The 8,080-nt window shown below is 43.6% G+C and overlaps 1 non-coding gene across 1 annotated transcript; it reads right to left on the reverse strand.

Annotated features, from left to right (window-relative positions):
* Positions 1–4,667: 4,667 nt before the first annotated feature.
* On the reverse strand, positions 4,668–4,742 carry Trnal-caa. The gene has a single exon. It is a non-coding gene; the product is annotated as a tRNA-Leu (tRNA).
* Positions 4,743–8,080: the final 3,338 nt, after the last annotated feature.

An 8,080-nucleotide genomic window follows, 5' to 3' on the forward strand; every position in this document is an offset into this window, starting at 1 on the left:
TTAACGCTTCGGCATTGCGGCCAACGAGTTATCCTTCTCCTTTCATAGTGATTTTTGGTTCTCTTACCATGCCTAGAATATTTTGTGAAGTCAGATGTTATTTCCTAAGACGAAATAAAGTAACTATAAATCACTGTACTATATAAATTCTGGTGCGTTGTGTGGTACCTGTACTGGAGCAACAGCGCAGCTATTAGCCTTACAGGAACAGAGGACGTTTCGCATAGTAGCGCAAGCCGTTAGCTGTAGAAATCTCTTGTTTGTAGACCGCCACAGTACAGACTCTATTCCAGACGTAACGTAGGTGAATCCACCCTGAACAATATCCTGAGTTTAATAGTGGATCCACTGTCAGGTATTACCACAGACTTAACATCGGTGAATCATCAATGAATAATATTCTGTGCATATTACTGGTGGATCTACCTTCAGATGACTTGCGAGTGCTATCCCAAGCCTACTCCGCATAGTGGCGGTCCCAGAAGGAAACCAACACCCAGAATAGCGTAACTGAGCTATGAGCGTATTTATAACGTAATAAAGTCAACACTTAACCTCCGCAGCAATCCACGTATATACATGTGGTTTACCTTTGGTTTTGACAGATGGTGTTATGTGAGTTGCCATTTGGAAGAAGTGCAGTTTGTAGATAAGCTGGCTATATCACAGTTGAATGGTGAAAGTAGCAATTCACGCCTGTTAATTCAAGCAATAAGAACAAGTATACCGGTGTACATTTATATGTAGAATATGGAAAAATTTAGAAAACGAAAAATGGAAAAATATATAAAAATGTGGTAAAATATGGATTAATGTCAAAAAATGTCAAAAATACGTTATAATCTGGGTACGAAATAGTCATACAGGATATCTGTATGTATACACAGGAAATGGTCTAAATTTGTTATGTAAGTAGCTGATAAAAGTGTCTGGAGATCTCGTGGATACGTCCTTAGAAAACTACAAGTTTGTACCAAGGAAGAGGACCGTTAGCGCAAACTGCTTCTGCTCTAAAAATGACTGAGCGATCTGCGCTAAGGTGTGAGAGAGCTTATTTGTACGGAGGAAGACAGGCAGGGAGGAAGAGACATGATGTCAAACATTCAGTTAGAAACAAAAGAGCGTTATACAAATGGATTAATCGAAGTATGCGGTAGATAAGGGCTGTAGCTACTTAATATAATGACCAGATATGAGAGAGCGAATATCATCCCATACGCTGAAATAGAGGAATGACAGTGCATTCTAGAGAGACATGGTGACAAGACGAAATTGTCATACTTCCACTAGTTGTGCGTGTATGTGTGAGGCAACGGTGAAGTTATTTATTCGGATTTTGAATGCCTTGATACTCTCTCCCACTACCTGCGATTTGCGAGTCATATGTATTTGGAATCAAAAAATCGGGTGCAGTCTAAAGTGGTATGATTCCATAAACGAAAAGTTATACACATGGATCACATAATCACGTTATTACAGATGAAAGGATGAGAAATTTGCAGATAGGGGATAAAGGGGCTCTGTGCACAACACGGGTTGTGCTGGTGGTAAGTTCCTATGGGATCAAACTGCTGAAATCATCCGTCGTTCGGCTTACACATTACTTAATCTAACTTAGACTAACTTAACGCTAATGACAACACATACACCGATGCCTGAGGGAGGACTCGAACCTCCGACGAAGGGAGCTGTGCGAACCGTGGCAACACGTATAGTACACATTTTATCTACATTACTTAGATTAGCGTCTAATTCTACTGCTCTGCATTTTCCTAATTTTTTAACCCATTTATCTTACCTTTAACCATTTTTTGATTGTTTTCTCTGGCAGTATCAATTGTGGGAAATAGACTACTTTTGGCACATGTACAGTTAACTGTTCTGAAGGACGGTTAATGCACATTGGAGAGACGGGCATCTCTATATACTGTCAGCTCGAATGTTGTCCATTTCACATTGCTACTGTGTGTAAAGTCAGGTCTGTCTCCGCTGAACTGATGAGGTCTCTCGTTGTCTTTATTTCAGGATCGTCCTGTATTGTTATCTCGGCCTATGATTTTAATGTTTAACATTATACCGCCAAGCATTATTATTTTCTCAAATAAACAGATACATTCTTGCTATAAAGTGGAACTTGTAGAAGTTGAAATTAGTGTTAAAAAATCTGCAGAAATGCATTTTAGACACTGTCTACGACACACCATAGTTCCTAGAACTAATACCGCATATGACTAAGATACGTTTCATAGTGGCTATCTACATAGTTTTAAATCGTTGTCGTGGAAACCAATTACATGAACTAGAGTTGTCGGCATACTTAATCTAAAATAAGCTATCTGAGATATTACTATAGGGGATACATAAGTGTATTGAGAGTCAAAGCCTAGATTGGCTGTGTTTATTTTCATCAGAATGACAGACTTCAGCGCGCGTGTAGACACACACATATACACACACACACACACACACACACACACACACACACACAAGTCAGCAGGGTCTAAGGCGTGGGCAGTACTTGCAGATAACGGTCGCAGCGTGCTGTAATCCTCAAAGCGACAAAAAATATTCTTCTCATTCAACACTGGATGTTTGCTGCATTCAACTACTGCTCTCGTGATGAACCAGTGTACACACCTGCCTTGATATAGAATCCTATATTTAAGAACACTGATGGAAGAGAATATGGTGTTGCCGACAAAGGAATGTGATTTTCGGCTATAGATATGGGTGTTTCGGCGCGAAAAGTCATTCCAACCTGAGATACGCTGTTAGAAATATTTACAGCGCCAATAGCGTCAGCAGAGATGAAGCAGTATAATGGAAATTATTATGTTGATTGTTCATCAGTGGCTGATACAGGGTGTTTCAAAAATGACCGGTACATTTGAAACGGCAATAAAAACTAAACGAGCAGCGATAGAAATACACCGTTTGTTGCAATATGCTTGGGACAACAGTACATTTTCAGGCAGACAAACTTTCGAAATTACAGTAGTTACAATTTTCAACAACAGATGGCGCTGCAAGTGATGTGAAAGATATAGAAGACAACGCAGTCTGTGGGTGCGCCATTCTGTACGTCGTCTTTCTGCTGTAAGCGTGTGCTGTTCACAACGTGCAAGTGTGCTGTAGACAACATGGTTTATTCCTTAGAACAGAGGATTTTTCTGGTGTTGGAATTCCACCGCCTAGAACACAGTGTTGTTGAAACAAGACGAAGTTTTCAACGGAGCTTTAATGTTACCAAAGGACCGAAAAGCGATACAATAAAGGATCTGTTTGAAAAATTTCAACGGACTGGGAACGTGACGGATGAACGTGCTGGAAAGGTAGGGCGACCGCATACGGCAACCATAGAGGGCAATGCGCAGCTAGTGCAGCAGGTGATCCAACAGCGGCCTCGGGTTTCCGTTCGCCGTGTTGCAGCTGCGGTCCAAATGACGCCAACGTCCACGTGTCGTCTCATGTGCTAGAGTTTACACCTCTATCCATACAAAATTCAAACGCGGCAACCCCTCAGTGCCGCTACCATTGCTGCACGAGAGACATTCGCTAACGATATAGTGCACAGGATTGATGACGGCGATATGCATGTGGGCGGCATTTGGTTTACTGACGAAGCTTATTTTTACCTGGACGGCTTCGTCAATAAACAGAACTGGCGCATATGGGGAACCGAAAAGCCCCATGTTGCAGTCCCATCGTCCCTGCATCCTCAAAAAGTACTGGTCTGGGCCGCCATTTCTTCCAAAGGAATCATTGGCCCATTTTTCAGATCCGAAACGATTACTGCATCACGCTATCTGGACATTCTTCGTGAATTTGTGGCGGTACAAACTGCCTTAGACGACACTGCGAACACCTCGTGGTTTATGCAAGATGGTGCCCGGCCACATCGCACGGCCGACGTCTTTAATTTCCTGAATGAATATTTCGATGATCGTGTGATTGCTTTGGGCTATCCGAAACATACAGGAAGCGGCGTGGATTGGCCTCCCTATTCGCCAGACATGAACCCCTGTGACTTCTTTCTGTGGGGACACTTGAAAGACCAGGTGTACCGCCAGAATCCAGAAACAATTGAACAGCTGAATCAGTACATCTCATCTGCATGTGAAGCCATTCCGCCAGACACGTTGTCAAAGGTTTCGGGTAATTTCATTCAGAGACTACGCCATATTATTGCTACGCATGGTGGATATGTGGAAAATATCGTATTATAGAGTTTCCCAGACCGCAGCGCCATCTGTTGTTGAAAATTGTAACTACTGTAATTTCGAAAGTTTGTCTGCCTGAAAATGTACTGTTGTCCCAAGCATATTGCAACAAACGGCGTATTTCTATCGCTGCTCGTTTAGTTTTTATTGCCGTTTCAAATATACCGGTCATTTTTGAAACACCCTGTATGTGCCCCTGGTTCGTCTGTGATGATCTTACAGGTATGTGTTTAAAATGATTTTTTCGATGTTTATGTGTCTTCGTTATTGCTGCAATCTGATGATTAATTTCTCCTCCTCCTCCTCCTCCTTCTTTTCTGTTGCAAACGTAATGGGTGTCTGCAGACTTGGCTTTGCATCTGTAACAACAACCACCTTCCAGAATGAGATTTTCACTCTGCAGCGGAGTGTGCGCTGATATGAAACTTCCTGGCAGATTAAAACTGTGTGCCGGACCGAGACTCGAACTCGGGACCTTTGCCTTTTGCGGGCAAGTGCTCTACCAACTGAGCTACCCAAGCATGACTCACGCCTCGTCCTCACAGCTTTACTTCCGCCAGTACCTCGTCTCCTACCTTCCAAACTTTACAGAAGCTCTTCTACGAACCTTGCAGAAGTAGCACTCCTGAAAGAAAGGATACTGCGGAGACATGGCTTAGCCACAGCCTGGGGGATGTTTCCAGAATGAGATTTTCACTCTGCAGCGGAGTGTGCGCTGATATGAAACTTCCTGGCAGATTGAAACTGTGTACCGGACCGAGACTCGAACTCGGGACCTTTGCCTTCCGCGGGCAAGTGCTCTACCAACTGAGTTACCCAAGCCAAGGCAAAGGTCCCGAGTTCGAGTCTCGGTCCAGCACACAGTTTTAATCTGCCAGGAAGTTTCAACAACTACCTTGATCTAGCATGGTGATGATGAGGCTGCCATCCCAAGCCAGTCCATCGACAATATATTCACCATGCTTGCAAACAACATCACAATGCAGCATGTCATTAATGTGGTACTGGCTAATGACAACAGCTCGTTCGCCAATGCAGCGACGTCCTGGACCATCTCATGATCGTCATGTATCTTCGTTCCTAGGCGCACTCAATCATAATATTTTGATTTATCTGCAGGATAACGTACATAACGTACTCTAATAAATCACAGCAAATAACGATACTATGAGAGGCTCATGGACTTATTCGGGTGCTGATAATTTTAAGGGTAAGTAGAACTGTTATAGATATTTGCCTATACTGTCTCGCAGTCCTCACGGACCTTCATGGCATTGGACATCACCTCAACATCACCCTGAACCTAGCAGCAGCAGCATCCCAACCTTTTCCCTAACAAATTATCAGGTACATCCTGCAGAGGATCTCACAGGCTCGTATTGACAGCACGAATGCAGGGTACCGAGATCGTGCAACTTTTATTGGTGCCTGTCAAGGCATTGAAGAAAGAATGCTCCCCAAAACCGTCAATGCCCTGTGGTGTCCTGCTACTAAGTGGCAGGCAGTAATGTACTGTGAGCTGACAGCCCCCACCGCCCCTATCCCCCAGCCAAAGAGGGCAGTGATGTTGGCGAGGAGAAGATCATTGCCCAAATCTGGGGGAGAACTGGCGCAATATTGCAGGGTACTTTAATTGCATAGTCGTATGGAAAATTTGCCAAGGGTTTCATACTCGGCCATCTTTTTGAAATGCAAGAAAGAGGACTGTGTAAGGCACTCAGCCACGTACTCCACCTCACTGGATAGTCATGTGTCTTTGATCCACTTAATGGAGATCCAGTTTCATTCCTCTTCCAAAAGTTATTGCCGCTAAACAGGTATGCATTAATGTCCAGAATCTAGATGAGGAGGATATTTGCTTCTGGCTTGTGACAGAAAATACAAGAAAAATGCGCATTATATGACTACATACCTAATTAATTTCCAAAGCATCTCATTCCGTATGAAACTCCAGAACATACCAGAATTCGAGAGGCAGAACCCGGATTATTTATTTCATGTATATAGCCTGGATGCCTGGATGTTGATAGTGAGCCAGAAGAAGAACATGACCACGAAAACGGTGTGCAGAACAAAGTAGTCAAGTGTAAAGTAGTTGTACCCCTTTACTTTTCAAAATTAGCTGGTCAACATCCCCAAGCACGTTGATGCGTTGCTATCTCAATTCTTTTACCACAATTCAGTATCTTGAAAAGCATCTGATTGCTCAAACCAGTCTGTGTGGTAATCCTTACTGTGGATAGAAAGCTCTTAAAATTTAAGAATGCTCACTATCAGGAGAAATTTCCGTTTGTCATGTACACTGACTTCGAGTGCCTCCTAGCTCCTATGGCACATTAAGAAGGTGAGCCCGCTGCCTCTGATACTATTTTCAAAGAACAGCATGTACTGTATGCAGCCATATATCAAGTTGTATGTTCATATGACAATAGTCGCACCATATTTGAATCATATGTCAGGCATAATCCTGTGAGACTGTTGCTCTCTGACCTCAAACAATTCACATGGGAATTTGATGAGATTTATCGTAACAATGTTCCCATGACTGACTCAGAGGAGTATGACGCCTTATATGGGTAGGCAATTGAGTGTCATATTTGTGGACTGCTGTTAGACAGGGAAGTGGAAACTCCAAGTCATCTAATGGGTAAGTTCTGCAGCGCAGCTAAAAAAATGGTTCAAATGGCTCTGAGCACTATGGGACTTAACATCTATGGTCATCAGTCCCCTAGAACTTAGAACTACTTAAACCTAACTAACCTAAGGACATCACACAACACCCAGTCATCACGAGGCAGAGAAATTCCCTAACCCCGCCGGGAATCGAACCGGGGAACCCGGGCGCGGGAAGCGAGAACGCTACCGCACGCAGCGCAGCTCACGCTGCACGCAACTCGAAGTACCAACGGTCATGGCAGTACCCGCTTTCTTCCACGATGTGAGCAGGTATGATGCCCACTTTCAACATTTGGGTGATTTCTGTCTGAAGGACGATAAGGACAGTGTCAGCCCTGATACCACCGAAAAGTAAAATTCTTTTTCCGAGAGAATCATGCCAAGAAAATCTCTCAGTGTCCTGGATTTGCTTCGTTTTGTGCACGCGTCTCTTCAGAAACTTGCTGAGACAATGAGTCAGAAGGATATGCTTATCACCAGAACCACATGTCACGATGATGCAAGGTTTCAGCTTATGATAATGGGGGTCTTTCTACATGAAAACCTGGATTCGATAGAGAGACTCCACGAAACCACATTTCCCGACATAACCACATTCTCCAGTAAACTAACAGGCACTGCCATAATGGATACAGACTATGAGCACGCAGTGAATCTTTGGCACGAGTTCGGCATCCCTGATTTAGGAGAATATGGGAAACTATACATGAGCACCATTGTACACATGCTCACGGACATTTTCGAGGAGTTCTAGTGTGTATGCCTCGGCACATATTCTCTGGTTCCTGTCTTCTATTTCACTGTGCCAGGTCTTTCGTGAAGCACAATGTTAAGGAATACTTGTCGACATCACACTGCTACGAACGTTGACACGTTGCTCTTTTTCGAATGCAAGGTTGGAGGAGGACTTTGCCAGTGCATGCAATGGTATGCCAAAGCGAATAACCCACGAATGAGCGAAGAGGAATACAAGCCATCTGACGATTTAAGTTATTTCCATTACTTGAATGTCAACAACATCTGTGGGCAAGAGATGCAGCCATCTCCGCTAACTGCAAGGTTCCTGGTGAATGTCTGAAAGGAAGGTCACCAGACTGCAGCAAAAGATTCCATGTGTGGCTGAGGATTCTGGTGATGGTTATGTTCTGCAGGAAGACCTGGAATATGCCACCCATTTGCATGGC

This window comes from Schistocerca americana, chromosome 3 (assembly GCF_021461395.2).
Source record: "Schistocerca americana isolate TAMUIC-IGC-003095 chromosome 3, iqSchAmer2.1, whole genome shotgun sequence".
Classification (NCBI taxonomy): Eukaryota; Metazoa; Arthropoda; class Insecta; order Orthoptera; family Acrididae; genus Schistocerca; species Schistocerca americana.